Below are 15,735 nucleotides of genomic sequence, written 5' to 3'. Positions count from 1 at the left end.
AAATATAATTTTGGTATAAAGTAGGATTGCTGAGTGTGCAACACTGTGATCAACAATTTACTCTTTTAGTGTTGGGGCTCATGGTCTCTTAATCTTTGTTTGAGTCATGTTTGCAGCAATTTTATTCAACAATATAACAAAAACTTGAAAGAAAACAAGTAAGTTAATGGTGGGATTGATTGATGTCCAAAAGATGTGGTAGTCTCATTCATGGTTGTGGCTCGACCACTGTATCATATGTACTTTTTTCTAATCTCTTTTCTTTGTCCCACACCAGAACAAAGTACAAAATAGTTGTTACAAGAAGCAGGAAGAAAAGGCATTTGTTCCCCATTGCATTGCAATATAAAGACATGAGGATAAATTAGGTATTCTCATGCAATAATAAAAAGGTAATAAGTGAGTGTAGTTTTTCAAATATGAAGTGTAGAAACATTGACACGTGGAAACACTCACAAAAACACGGGAAACTTCCAGAATCCAGATAAGATAAAGTGATGAGGGTCTAGAAAATGGTTTCTAGAGCCCTTATTGCTTAAACTTTACGGGTAAATTATACACTAAATTCCCTTATTAGACATAATACATTGTTGTTTTATAATAATTGTTGTTTTTCATAAAAATATATATTTTGAAAACTAATTACTGTTATTTTAATGTAACAGGAAAAAGTCATAAAATTTCAGAAACAAATTAGAAAATTCGAAGAAGCCACTGTGTTCGAAGATTCTGAAGAAGTCAACTGACCAAGTCTAGACACCCCATTTTTACATCCGCCTGACTTGACGATCCGTCACTCAGTTGCCGTGTATTCCTAATGATGCTCGCAAAGAACTCGAAGGCTTGTTAGTACTGTCCCTAATTCCTTACCTTTCTAGTCGTTTCATCCCCCTAATTTTTGCACGTATGCTTAGGGTCGTTACACAATTTGTTAACTTAGAAACCTCGTTATGCTAGGAAAATACAACTTTGGAACTTAGAAAAAAATTACGTTGAGACAGAAAGAAATCTCACGCTAAAATTCATAAAAATCTACAAAAAAATCATCAAAATGACGAAAATATCCTTCATAAATTTTGGACTTCCAAAAAATCTTGGAAGTACTTCCATTGCACTCAGAATATGATTTTAAGTCTAACGAGACCCAAATCGACGACAGCAGAGAAATTTTGGAAAAATCATAAAACTGACCGAAACGCCCCTCAACACCCAAATTCGACTTAGAGACCTTGATCCTTAGGAAAATGATAAAAAATCGAAATCAAATTTAAAAGCTAATCTAATAAAAATCAAGTTCAAATAAAAAACCAAACAATTAAAAGTAAAAATTCAAACTTAAATTAAAACCAAAATTAAAAATAAAATCCAATCAACCAACAAATTAAAATTAAAATTAAAATAAAATCTAATCAAATTAAAATCAAATTCCAACTAACCAATCAAATTCGAATTAAAATCACAAATTCAAAACAATTGACCCAATAAAATCTAAATCAAATGGCCAATCAAAATTCAAATTAAAAATCAAAATCCAATAAAAAATTTAAATCAATAAAAATCAAAACAAAAATTTAAATCAATAAAACTAAAAAACAAAATTAATCAACCAATAAAACTCAAAACAAAAATTTATCGACAAACGGAAGCAAAATTAAATCGCAACTCATCGGCGGAGGGCTAACGTGGTTCGAGTAGCATGGAATCCCCACCCCCATCCTCCTAAATAAAAATTAAAAGAGAAACGTGTATAGGCAAGAGAATAAAAATTTTAAAATAGAAATTGAGTTTCTATAAAAGAAAATGCTGAAATCACAGTAAGTTCGGTGTCACCCCAGTACAACTCTTCTATAAATAGGTTGACCTCCTCTCTTCGAGGAGGTTCGAGCGAGAGAGAGCGAGTCTCTCACACATGTCTCCCTCCCTGTTCTTCTCTGGACGTCTCTTCTCCAATAGTAGTAGGTCTCTTCACGTCATCTACTCCAAAAGGCTGAACTCTCTCACACTTTTCTTCTTCTCCTCCATTGCACTTCTTCTCCATTGACCCTACTGCAACCACGTTTTTCTTCAGCTTTCATCACTCTCAGCCCAAGTTCTACCCCCCATCTTCTTCTTTTGGCTGCACCAACACCCCAAATCCCTGCTGATCTCTTTCCTCTTCCTCACGTTCTTGCTGCACCCATATCCATTACAGAACCTGCAACACAGCACCCTTGCTGCCAGCCCCTTCACGTCACTCCATTGCAGCCCCAGCTGCACTCAACTCTCTCTGCCTTCATTGCCTTCACATCCCAGCCCTTCTCTTCATCTCTGTTGGCTGCCACAACGCCCCTTCTTCAACTCTTTGGCCGCACAACACCCTACCTTTATCTGCCTTCATCTTCTTCAAGCCCCAGCACAACTCCTTGTCTCCACCCTTCTCTGTTTCCTTCTCCTCCTCTTGGTCAGTTGCCATTTTATTTCAGTCCTTATTTTTCACAGCAAACAAACAAAGAAGCAAGAAATAAAGGGGAGAGAAACTTACCTTGCAGCCATTGCAATACCCCTGCTTTCTTTCTTACATCTCCTCTCTCCCACGTCCACAGCACAACCACGTCCTCCCTTGTACAGTCATCTTGTTGTTTGGGCTTTTCAAGTTGCTGCTAAAACATCGTTATAGTGCATATCAGAGCGTCCATCTCTCTATCATTGTCTCTTGACAGCGGATACTTACAGCCTTTGGGTCCTCCCTGAAGGAATTAGCTCTTGTCATCTTTCTCTATAGGTAAGTTTATTTTAATTCATTTTCATTTTCATTCTCGTTTTCTCTTTAGTTTTCATGGCATACTTTATTGCATGTCCATAGGATTAGGGAAATATGGTTTACCCAATTTTTTATTATTTGTTAACTCATCCACTTCGGTAGGGTTAAGAGGACATTGTTTGTATATTTTCTTTGTGTTTCTATTTATTTTTATTGCATGTCGATAGGACTAGAAGAATGTTTTTAGGTGTTTTTCCATGTTTTTATTTGTTTGCATTTTAATAGGGTTAGGAGAATATTCTTTATATTTTTTTTTATGTTTTTATTTGTTTTTGCATATTGATAGGATTAGGAGAGTATTTTTTAATGCATTTTTTATGAGTTTGTAATGACATTATCTTTGTGTCTAAACAAGGTGGTTCTATATGATTTTTTTTACAATGAATGTGTGATGAGCTGAAGATTATTCCATGTTGTGATACATTTTTAGCATAACGAGCATGCATGTCTCGATTGATACTTATTTTGAAAAAATTGAGAGGCATGTAGTTGAATGATAATTGCTTTGAAAAATTGAATATTATGTATGCATGCCCATCCTGATCAATTTAAGAACTATATAAATTGGGATTTGTTTTAGATTGGAATTTGTATGCATTGATATTCGTCAATAGTAACGTGGGTCTTTTGTGTTATTTGTAAATTCTCAATTTGATAAGTAAATTCATGATTTTCTAATTTGGGATCCTACATTCATAAAATCCTTCTTTCAGAAAGTTTATTTGTAAATTATTGAAAAATTCATGTTTGAAACTTTCTAATATGGAAATGGCACAATTTTCTATTTTGGGAAAGCATATTTATAGATTTCTATTTTAGAAATTTCACGTTTTAGCAATTTTCCAATTTAGAAGATTTTGCATTTTCGTATTCGGAAATTCCATGTCCATAAAAATTTGGGATTTCCTAATTCAGAGATTTGATTTTTTTGGAAACTTTACATTTTGGAAGATTCATTATTTAAACTTCTAATTTCGGATCTTATCATATATTCTTCAAATTCTTATTTAGGAAACATCAGATTCCTGATTTATAAACTTCATAAGTTTCAATTTAGCAATTTTCTATTTATAATTTTCTTATTTAGAAGATTCTCATAAGTTTCTATTTTGGATAATTTGGAAAATATTTGCATGTGGATTTTTTATTGACTTTAGATCGTGGAACTATTTAAGGCTTTTTTAAATCTTTCTATTTTGTGCAGAATTTGAGAAATCATATAATAATTGGAGTATCTTAGCAATAAGATTTGTTTGGCATACCGATATAAATTGACGATGATGATTGGACCCTAACCTTGACCATAGTCTTCCCCGTTGATCATAGGTTAGTTTGGATCATAGTAGAGATGATCATTTTGATCAAGCGGGTTTGGTACCTAATATCTTCTGAAACCCGTAATCTGACACCTTACCCATTTCTCTTACTCATTGATTGACCCGGTCTATTTCAGAGTTATCTATGATTCCTAGACCTAAACTAGGTGACGACTCCTTATTCCTTAAAAGTCCTCATTTTACCAATTGGAACCTTATTCACTATTTAAGAAAAAAGGGTTCAGACGATTTTAGTGGCGACTCCACTGAGGACATTAAGGTCAAACTTTACCCAATCCAAAATTATCCTTAGGTTGATTTTTAGCTCGAGTCAATCCAGTTGACTCAATGAGACTTTTAGATTATACTAGATTTTGTCCCTTCTTATTATGGGTATGTGATTGGATGTAGTTGATTGATGACTTTTGTCATTGGTTGTTCATTGTGATTGGTTATTTCTTGTAATTGAATTTGATAAATGCATGTGACTTGTATGGTTGCATATTGGCGAAAACGCCCCGGACGCACTTTGTCCCTTCACACACACTCACGAGCATGCATATTCATGTTTCCATCATGACATGTCCCTATAAATCCCGTAGTCGGATCATGACATATTCGGGACACAGGAGATGGCAATGAACACTAAAACTTCATTACAATACCTTCGGGTATATCAAATTGGAGCACCACGTACTGCTTGACCAAGTGAAACTGGGATAATATATCTGTGTTCCGAGCTGAAATAACTTAAGTTTTTTCCTAACCTAACCTCAATCATGTAACAAACTTAGAACCTTGAACTTAAGTGTGGTCCCATTAGGCCACAACTCGAATCGACCATGAGTGTTCCTTGGTTGCTCTATTTAATTTAACCAAAAGGTAAGTGAGCAGACAAATCCACACCGTTCAAATTAAACCCACAATATCGGTCCAACCTAATTGGTAAAATGCACTAATCAATTTGAACTGATTAAATCAATTAGCCCAATTAGCAAATGGATCTAATTAAACAACATCAAACCGGTTGGACCAATTGATTTTTAGGTTCAAAGACTCAATCTAATTTGTCTCAAGAAGATGCAATCAGGAGGTCTAACTAACTAGTCTGACCTGAGGTTTAACCCCAATCAGGTAAACTAATCTCTCTTACCCGTGTGGTCTCTATAGACTTATAGTGCATTTAAACTCAATGTTTACCGTCGGATTTTGGTTAATTTAGGTCAATTTTTTTTTATCATGCGGTTAAGAGTCCAACCTTCAGAGTCAATAGTTAATCTCGATTTACTTTTAATTAGGTAGTAATTGCTCTTAAGTGTTCTAAATCACCATCCATGCCACTTTGGGTCCATGAAAAAAGTCGTCTCACCAGAGTACCTTTGTCAAGTCCAAATAGTCAACCCTTGCCATAAGAAGAAACAAGTATGATGGATGAAACTGCATTCCGTTAGATTTTAAAATCCTTCCAAGTACAGATCATTGCTTCTATTCAGACACAAATTGGGGCTCTGAAAATTGAAAAGAAAAAAGATAAAATTATAGAACCTCGGGTTATGTTTGACTGAGTCGAAAATTTTGAAAATAATCAATTACCCGTCAACCCTATCTTAGCTCATCGAATAATTCAAGTAGAAACTGCGTTGAAGAATATTAAAAACCTTACGATCTTTCTCTTGTATTAGGAACAATGACGTTATTTCCTACGATTCATCTACTAGAGAAATTTACAATGCCATACATGGTGAAGTTTGACGAGACCGGATGTCCTAAGACCCATTTGAAGGTATATGTCGGCAACATGCAATCCCAATGTCTAAGTGATGAACAGATGGTCTAACTTTTTTAGATAAACCTTACAAGTCCTGCCTTACGCTGGTTAATGTCACTGGACTCATCTCGGGTAAAAACATGGCATGAATTGATGAAGGAATTCATTAGTCGGTATTTATTCAATACGGACATCGAACTCACAAGAAGGGATCTAGAAACGACTAAGCAAAAGTCTAGAAAAACTTTCACTGAGTTCATTGCTTGATAGAAAGCTAAAGTTGCTAAATTATGGGATCGACTTCAAGAAAAAGAACAAGTCATGATCATCCTCAGTAATCTAACTACCAATTATGTCAAGTACTTGGTGCCTCAATACTTGCCCACCTTTTAATCCCTTCTTAGAACTGGAAACTAAATTGAGGAAGCCTACTCTTCAAGACTTTTTGGCAACTCATCCGAGTCAAAGCCCAAACAATTAAAACTCAGTGCCAATTCCTTACAAGTAACTAACACCTCCTTCGCACTAGCTCCTCAAGCCATTCAATCCTCATAAGCCAAGCTTAGGAGATCACTTCCCTCTCCTATTCATAAATCAAATGCTAAAATGCCTGGCCGAACATACCTATTACTGATTTCTTGATGGATACTCGGGATACAATCAAATCCCGATCACCCTTGAAGACTAAGAAAAAATCACGTTCACGTGTCCTATTGGGACTTTTTCCTATCGACGCATGCCCTTTGGGCTTTGCACTGCTCCCGCGACCTTTCAATGGTATATGTTGAGCATTTTGATTCGAAATGGTAGAAAAATTTCTTAAAGTCTTCATAGATAACTTTTCCATTTTCGAATCTAACTTTAACAATTATCTAAATCAACTAAAATTAGTCTTAGCTAAATGTCTCGTGAAGAATCTTGTGCTAAACTAGGAAAAATGTCATTTTATGGTTACTTCCGAAATCGTGTTGGGCACATCGTATCCCAAAAGGGGATAGAGGTAGATAAGGCAAAAATTGACCTTATCGCTAATCTACCTCCCCCTAAAACTATGAAGGAAGTCCGCTCTTTCCTAACGCATGCAGGCTTTTATAGGTGTTTCATTAAGGATTTTGAAAATATTTCCAAACCCCTGTAAAAATAAAATATAGCTTTGATGCACTAGGAAGAGGAAATGACCTTAATAAAGATGATGTAGTGACCATTTAACTAATGAAGCCTTAGATAATAAGGATGCAAATGAGGTCATTCATTTTTTTTGCTTGATGAACTCTAACTTGAATTAATGATTGTAAAAAATTTGATTTCTAGAACTATATAAACCTTGAATGTATTGTAGAGTTGGTGGATCCATGAATGACATCAACATGGGTTTTGTGATTTATTATTATAGTTTAACATAGTATTTGTTGATATAATATATGAACCATGTAGCTAGGAATAATTTCATGCCCTTAAACACCCCCCCCCCTTACCCCACACACCCTTTGTTTTGAATTTTTCCCTTGCCGACTTATTCCCAAATCTTAGTGACTAAGACTACCAAACAAGTTTTAAAGTGGTCCATCCATCATAACTTTGTATATACGATACATACAATTATTTAAAATGTGGTCATAATTGCAAATATTTAAATTTAAAAAAAATATGTTCACGTAACACAGTTAAATTGTTTGGGTTTAAACCCATAACACAGTTGGTCTGACACATTGCTAAGCAAATTTGAGGTTGTGGGTTCAAGGCCAACTTACCCATCCAAAAAAAATAAAAAAATACAGTTACATTTTCTTGAATAGAGATTTGCTATATAAGAAAAATTGGTGCTACGCAAATGAACTAATGGATGCAATGTCTCGTGTATTGAAATAGAATAAGTGATTGGTTAATGGCGTGATGCTTTCATTTCACGTCTATTTCAATACATCTAGCACCATGTCATTGGTTCATAAGACTAGCACCAGTTTTTTTCAACAGCAGGTTACATAATAATAATAATAATAATAATAAGAAATATAAAAATGCCACTATCCTTAAAAATAACATTCTTTGTGCCATATCAACCCCACAAAATGTACCAATTATAACTTAAACAACTGTCGTTTGTCTTGAATTTTACACACAAGCATCAAGAGTTAGCCTAGTTGTATGATTGAATCTGAAAGTCTAAAAGCTCAAAAGTAAAAAATGTAAATCAAACCAATATCTTCTCATCATCAATTGATTTGCACACCGAAAAGTCGACACCTCTTTTTCTCCTCCATTCGCGGTGGCGCCAAACCCATCACCCCCTCCTCCTCCTCCTCCTCCTCCTCCATTCTTCTCTTCTCCTTTCTATCTAAAACTGATTTAAAACTCCTTCCAGAACCACTGCAGCTTTCACTTCCATTACACCCAATGATGGTGTCGATCATGTAGAATGCAGATTCTCCCCCTTCTCTATTCTCACATCTATAGAAGCTAACAATATCCTTCATCTTCAGTTTCTTTCCGTCAACAAAATTTTTCCAACCCCTAGTAAACACAAAGCTAAGGTTACTGTCCCAATAAGTGTATCTGACTTTCCATGATCTCATCTCCCTATCAAAAAACTCTAATTCCACATCATCCACTACACCACCATTTCCTGAACTTTTTGGAATCGGAGGGAAGTATTTGATGGCATATTTCTTGGGAATGAGAAGCCTATTGAGATTCCCTATGTCGCTTTGTGTCAGCTCTTTTTTGAATAATAATTGTTTATGCAAAACCCCTCCACCATTTATAAGTCCCTTCCCTTTATTTTCCATGTTTAAAGATTGATGATTCCTAACAAAATTCATAAACTGGGATTGATAGGATCCATCCTTGATCATAGCAAGTATGGATTCTGTAGAGTGTAGGTTCTGGAAGTTGGGTTCTTGAATGGTGAGATTATTCAAAAGGAAGTTGCGCTGGGAGTACTCACTTCGAAGCTTGATGGCCGCACTATCGTACGCCATGGCTGCTTCATTCTCTGATTTGAACGTTCCAAGCCAGATCCTCTTTTGTTTTGTATATATTTGTGCACCCCAGGTGAGCCCATTTTTCTGGGGGACAACACCTTTGAATATCTTCGATGATCTTGAATTACAATTTTGTGTTTGAGGGTTATTTGAATGCAATGGGTAGCTGCTACTGTTTGAATCTGAGCGATCTGCCATCACATACATTTCAAGAAAACTCATCAAAAGAACATGAAATAACTACAAGAAGCAAACAAAACAATGATACGGTAATCCTACAATCATGAAATGGAAAAGATTCTCAAAGATCCTCCCAATTATAGATACAAAATATAGAGAATAGAAGGATAAATAAAACCTAATTATTAGCCCAAAACCTACTAATTGAATTCTCTCTCTCCCTCTCAATAACAATAAATTAATAATAAAAAATAGATGATATTCAGTATCACAACTACCAACTAGCCCGATTAAAATTTACATGCAACGATGATAAGTTAGTTACTCAAAGGATAGGTAAAAGAGTTCCAATAGAAAGATAAATTCTTGATAATCAAATTAAAAAACACTAGTCCCATCTATCTGACGAATTGTATTTTACCAGATACAGTATACAAGGAGCAATGTCGGGGCAGCATTTAATCCCTAGTCAAGTTCACTTACATGATCATATATATATATATATGAATGATGTTAATATTAAAGGTTAGACCATCAAATTGATCCTTTATTTGGGACAAAAATAAATTTAGTCAATTGTGTGGTTTATAACTGTTGGCATTGTTGTTTGAAACATTATAGATGTATTAATAATTGGTTCAATTTTGGTAAATGTACTTGCTAATTATTCATGCTTGGTTCAATTTTGGTAGTGGTGCACTATTGTAATTAATAGGATTACAATAGTCGAGGATGTTAATGAGCAAAATTAAGTATAAAAAGTGATAACTTATTTCTTACTAAGACCCAACTCAAAGGGGGCGTTTGGTTCGGATTCTAGAATCTGATTCATCGTTTGATTCAAATTATCGACTTGATTTTTTTCATAATTAGGAATCAAAATCACAGAGAATCAGAAATAGTTCTCATATTGTTTCTCCTGATTCTACATCAATTTAGGACGATCGTGAAATATATTTAGCAACAATAACAACAACAATAATAATATTATTATTATTATTAATAATATAATTAGTAAGAAAATGAGTTTTAATATGATTTGAAGGTTAGTAATATGTTATAGATAGGTTAGAAATTTTTTTTTAGTATTTGAAAAGGTTACTAAGTTGCTATGAGGGAGTTATCTATATAAGTAACTCTAATAAACAAATTCAGCAGTTAGATTTTTAAAAAATTGATTAATAAAAGAAGATAAAAAACCTTTTCTGCCCTCCCTTTATTTTTTTAGCATAGGAACCTGATATTAGTTCTTATTTTAGAGTTTGCAATTAATTTTCACCAATCTTATACTATATTGAAGTTTTTAGTCTGTTTGCTCAACATAATGATTATTTGTTACTCCTAGTTCTTCGGATTTCATCCTAGAATATGATTTTTAACATAAACTCTAGGTTTGTGTGTTTTACCCTACATTACAAAATCTGTAGCAAAGAATGTTCCAAAGGTTTTGACAATATGTCGCTAATAGAAGTGTCATTTCATTCCGTTAGAAGGCCTAGAGTTCGTCTTTTAGCAAGGTCCTGTCCATCAAGGTTTCCTATTAAATCTTTGATGGGTATTCTTTTCAATTTCCAATAGTTTAGAGTTTCCAAAATATTTACAATCATTAATATAGAAACCCATTAGATTGAAAATACTAAAGTTGTGGATTCCAATAAGGCCACAACCAAACGTAGTCTGACACATGCCAGTTGTGCTATAGTGTATTTTATTTAAAAATTTGTGTCTTTTAAAATAACTCATTATTGAATTATATCAAAATTAATTTTATATGTGTCCACGATTTTCAAAACATGTCAATAACCCCAATTAGTTAGATGACGTAATATTGTATTTCAATTGAATCATAATGTGAGTCATGTCAGTCATATGCATCTGTGACATACTCTCTTCCATGCACCACACCACTAACAATCTTTCCTAGTATAGTCCAAATGTTGTTACTCTAATTTGTCTTCCCAAGACATTTTTTTTTTATAAGTAAATGCAATTGTATTAAAAGTTGTCGAGATGACCAACAATACTTATGACATAAAAGACTCCAAATTACAACCCAACTGCACTCACAACAATCTACAGAACCAATCTCATCTCCCCATAAATTCATCGAAGAAAACGCTTTTAAACTCATCAAAGGCCTTAACCAATAAAAAAAGAAAATATTTTACAAACACTACAATTTCCCCCATCGTTGACTTTTTCCTTCAAAGACACTAATTTCTCTCTTTCCACAAACCCCAACACATTGCAAATGGAATAAGGGACCATAAAATCCTTTTTCCATAATATAAATGAGGATCCCAAGGACATCTAGTCTTCAAAGAGATCCTTAATCGTTCTTGGGAAGCAACCCAACACTCTAAAGAGACCTAGAAAAAGTATCCAAATCTCCTTGACCACGACACAATGAAACAACATATGATTAGCAGACTACTCATCTCTCATTCACATGCAATAGAAGTTCAAACCTATAAACCCCTTCCAAATGAGAACATCTAAAGTGAACATTCTATCCAGGGCAGCAGTCTAAATAAAGCATCCAAATCTCCTTAGGTATAACACAGTGCAACAAGAAATGATTAGCGGACTCCTCATCTCTTATGCACATGCAACAGAAGTTTGGCCCTCCTAACTCCAAATGAAAACATTTAAAGTGAGCATTCTATTCAAGGCAGCGGTCCAAATAAAGAAGGAAATCTTTGGTCCCCAAATGATTATTATTGGAAAAATTGAATCATTATCTAATTTAGAGATCTATAGAAAGAGCTAATTAAAAACACCCATTTTTTAATCCCTTTCCACACCCACTTATCACTTGAATCTAGAAAGAATAGTATATCAACTAGTAGATTCGGTAAAGACACCAACTCCTCCCCTTCTCAATCAAAGATCCTCCCAAAAGCGTACTGTACTTTAGTTACCAATCTTGAATCATATACCTGACCGAAACAAAGGCAAAACCTTTAGAATCCTTCGCCAAACACCTTAATCATACATGCTATGTTCTTCCCCCCAAACTCTTTCTAACCAAATTTTTTTTGCCACCAATATACTTCAAAACCTATTAGGATTCATACCAAATTTCCACAGCCATTTCCTCATAAGGACATTGTTTGTGTCTCTTAAACTATGAACACCAAGCCCACATTTGATATTCGTAGAATAGAGGAGTTTCCAATTGGCTAGGTGGAATTTCCCCTTGTCTTTTTCTTGCCATAAAAAGTTCCAAACAACTTTTCCAATTTCACCTCCACATTTTTGTCAAACCGAACAAAGAAAGGAAATACATAGGTATACTTGAAAGTGTGTTATTTAGTAAAGTCATCTTACCACCCATGGACAAGTACTTCGCTTGACAACAACACAACCTCTTTTCTACCTTTTCCATAAATGAATCCCACACAATCTTATTATTGAAAGAAGCACCCAAAGGAACCCCAAGGTAAGAAGAGGGAAAGAAACCAAGCAAGCATTCGAGAGTCATTGCTAGTTACCCCATATCTTGAACCTCCCCCACATGAAAAAGCTTGTTTTTGTGGGAGTTAATCAGTAAACCAAAAACTGCCTCAAAGCAACATATCATCACACTCAAAAAGCTAAGTTGACTAATAGTGTCATCTACAAATATCAAAACATCACATGAAAATTTTAGGTATGAGACTAACAAACTTGATTGCACCGTTTAAAACCCTGGCAACTCTCTACTCTCTACATCCTAGTTAGAAACTCAGCAACGATTTGAAGAGGAATGGAGAAAACGAATCCCTTTGTCTTAAACCCTTTGAGCTTTTGAAAAAGCCATGAGGCGACCCATTCATAAAGATTGAGAAAGTGGGCGATGAAATGCATTTCAATATCAATCTATTCTATATCTGATGGAAGCACATCAACCTAAGCAAATACGCCAAACATTTCTGGTTTGCAAAATCATTAGATTTTTTTAGATCAGTTTTACAGAAGACCCCAGGAACCTTTGACTTCAATCTTGAATCAATACATTCATTAATAGTTAGAACCCCACCAAGAGTTTGTCTTCCCTAAATAAAACTCCCTTGCCCAGACCATTAATGTCAGGAGGAATCATCTCTAGTCTAAATGCTAGTAACTTAGAAATGATTTTGTAGGTAGCTCCCACTATGCTAATTGGTCTCAAATCAAAAATCCCCTCTACTCCTGACTTCTTTGAAATTAAAGCAATAAATGAGCAATTAGAGCCATCATCCAAGAAAGACTTGTCTCTCTATAGAAATCTTAAACGATTGCCATAGGATCACTTTTGATTGTCTTCTAGCATACCTTTAAAAAAGTTATTAAGGAGACGTCAGGCCAAAGAACTTTATCCCCACTCATACTAGCTACCACCTTACAAACCTCCTCCTCAATGAACAGTCTTGCCAGCAATGCACTCTCCTCCTCAAAAATCTTGTCAAACTATAAATTATCCAATCTGGGTCTAATTGGATGCTCACCTCTGCATGGATTCTTGAAAAAACCCAACAACTTATTTAGCTCGGTTCTCATCCCCCTATATCCACCTTCCATTAACCCACAACATTAATAATTGATTACTTATTTTCTAACTATTGGTCTTGCCATGAAAGAGCTTTGTGTTATTGTTTCCTTCTTTGAGTCACATTACCTTGGATTTTTGTTTTCAGCATACTTCTTCTATCACTAATATCTTGTCATAGTCTTTAGTAAGCCTATTTCTCCTTGTTTTTTATGTATTTCCAATTGTCTCCTTATTCGCTCGCTCTATATATATATATATATATATATATATATATAAGGGGAATGTTAAAGTCCAAGACCTCATGGGGATATTAGTATTGTCCACAACATTTTTTTCTAATAATACCACTAGTATTCTGTCTGTTAGTGGAAAAGACAAGGGTATGTTAGTTTTTTTACTTAATAAATAATTGGTTAACCAAATCCGGTATACTTTGGAAACCCAATGGATTTGTTCTTAGACTCTAGAATTTAAAAAGATGTGATCTAAAACTTTAGTCTAAACCAAGACCCCAAATACACAACCTTTGGGAGAAACTCCAAATTTAATTGAGATAATAAAAATTAAATCCATTGATTGCAATAAAAAGCAAAATCGATTGGGCTTTGGGAAAACCAGTTCAATCAATTCGTTAGATTAAATTTAAACGAAAAAACGATTGGGCTAGAAAACCCCAATCGGTCAAACCCTTGAATCAAAACGATATGAATTAAAACTATGATTGATCAAGATTAAAATCAATTAGCACAACAAACCCAAATCGATCCGTACCTAATGGCTGGGTTTGTATAATCCAAACCGATTGTCTCTTTAGAAAAGGATCCAAAAGCTAATTGGATTTGTAAAACCCAAATCAGACTGTTCTCTAAACCTTACCTTCAAAACAAGTTGAATCTTTTTATCTTTAGTAAACATTACAAGATTTAATCAAGAAAGGCTAATGAACTGAACTTATTTGGTAAGAATGAAAAATCGAAACTAATTTGGTAACCTTAAAAAAAATAATTTAATTTATTGATTAGTCATACAAGGAAACCCTAATCAAAGAACTTAAGCTTACTGATAATAACAAATAACAATCGAATTCCAAGATATACAGATTCTTTAACCTACGCTCTGATACTGCATATTAAATATTTTCCTATTTACAAATTCATTCAACACAACATTTAATCCATCCAATGTTTTTCCATCAATTAGAATCAACATATAGCGCAAGAAATCTACAATAACATATAGAATAAATCAAGTGTTACAAGTAAATTTAAGATTATTTGGAAGCGTACCTTGCGCCATCGTGAACAATAAACCGAGCAAGAACAAACCTATAGAATAACAAACTCCCCTGTGAGAATCAGAATAATTCGACTTTCTTGAATACTAGACTCAGCTTCTTCTCTCTCTATTCTATAGATTGTTTAGGGTATTCTTGATGGAATAATAGGGATGTTGTTCCATTCTTTTATAGATGAGAGGAGATGACCTAGAGTTCCACTTTTAGTAAGATTCCTATCCAGCATTGAGTTATTGAACTCATTAAAAATAGGCTTACTTATAAAAATTAAAAGGTTTCCTATTAAATCTTTGATGAAGATTCTTTCCAAGTTCGAATGGTTTAGGGTTTCCCACTATAGTATAGAGTCCAATTATATTTAAAACACAAATAGTGGAAACTGATTTGGCCACAACAAAACGTGGTTTAACATTTCAACCTCCCTTAAAACCCTATCTTGTTCTTGAGATTTGATGTTGAAGAAAATAGCTTGTTAACAATGTTACCATATTGAGTAATTATTCAAAAAAATTACCAATTAATTCGTCGATTTAATCAACTTATGCCCCCTTCAAACCCGAGGGGTTGGCTCAATGGCAATTTAAAACAGATAAGTGGTAATGTCTATAGGTTGTGAGTTCAATACTCAATATGAGCAATAGTTCCTCAGGCCCACACCAGTGAGGGCGCACCCTCACTTACCCGGTACGAGTGATGTGGAGGCGTTGCACGTAACCCTGGACTAGTTCTTGGAAAAGACCATAGTCTATTGACTGGGAAATGCTTAGATACACGCTCGATCGGCTATCTGGAGGAATATCCAGTTATCAAAAAAAAAAAACTATTGGCCATTAATTGGAGAACTATGCGAATTTTTTGAAAAATTAGGAGAATTCCGTTACCA

At 34.4% G+C, this 15,735-nt stretch overlaps 1 pseudogene; it reads right to left on the bottom strand.

Moving 5' to 3' along the window:
- Window positions 1-8,097: 8,097 nt before the first annotated feature.
- Window positions 8,098-9,063, bottom strand: LOC147398469 (AP2/ERF and B3 domain-containing transcription factor At1g50680 pseudogene; annotated as a pseudogene).
- Between the last annotated feature and the right edge of the window lie 6,672 nt (window positions 9,064-15,735).

This window comes from Akebia trifoliata, chromosome 7, assembly GCF_017979445.1.
Source record: "Akebia trifoliata isolate Shusen 1 chromosome 7, ASM1797944v1, whole genome shotgun sequence".
NCBI classification, from domain to species: Eukaryota; Viridiplantae; Streptophyta; class Magnoliopsida; order Ranunculales; family Lardizabalaceae; genus Akebia; species Akebia trifoliata.
This window is presented reverse-complemented; position numbering and strand designations above follow the sequence as displayed.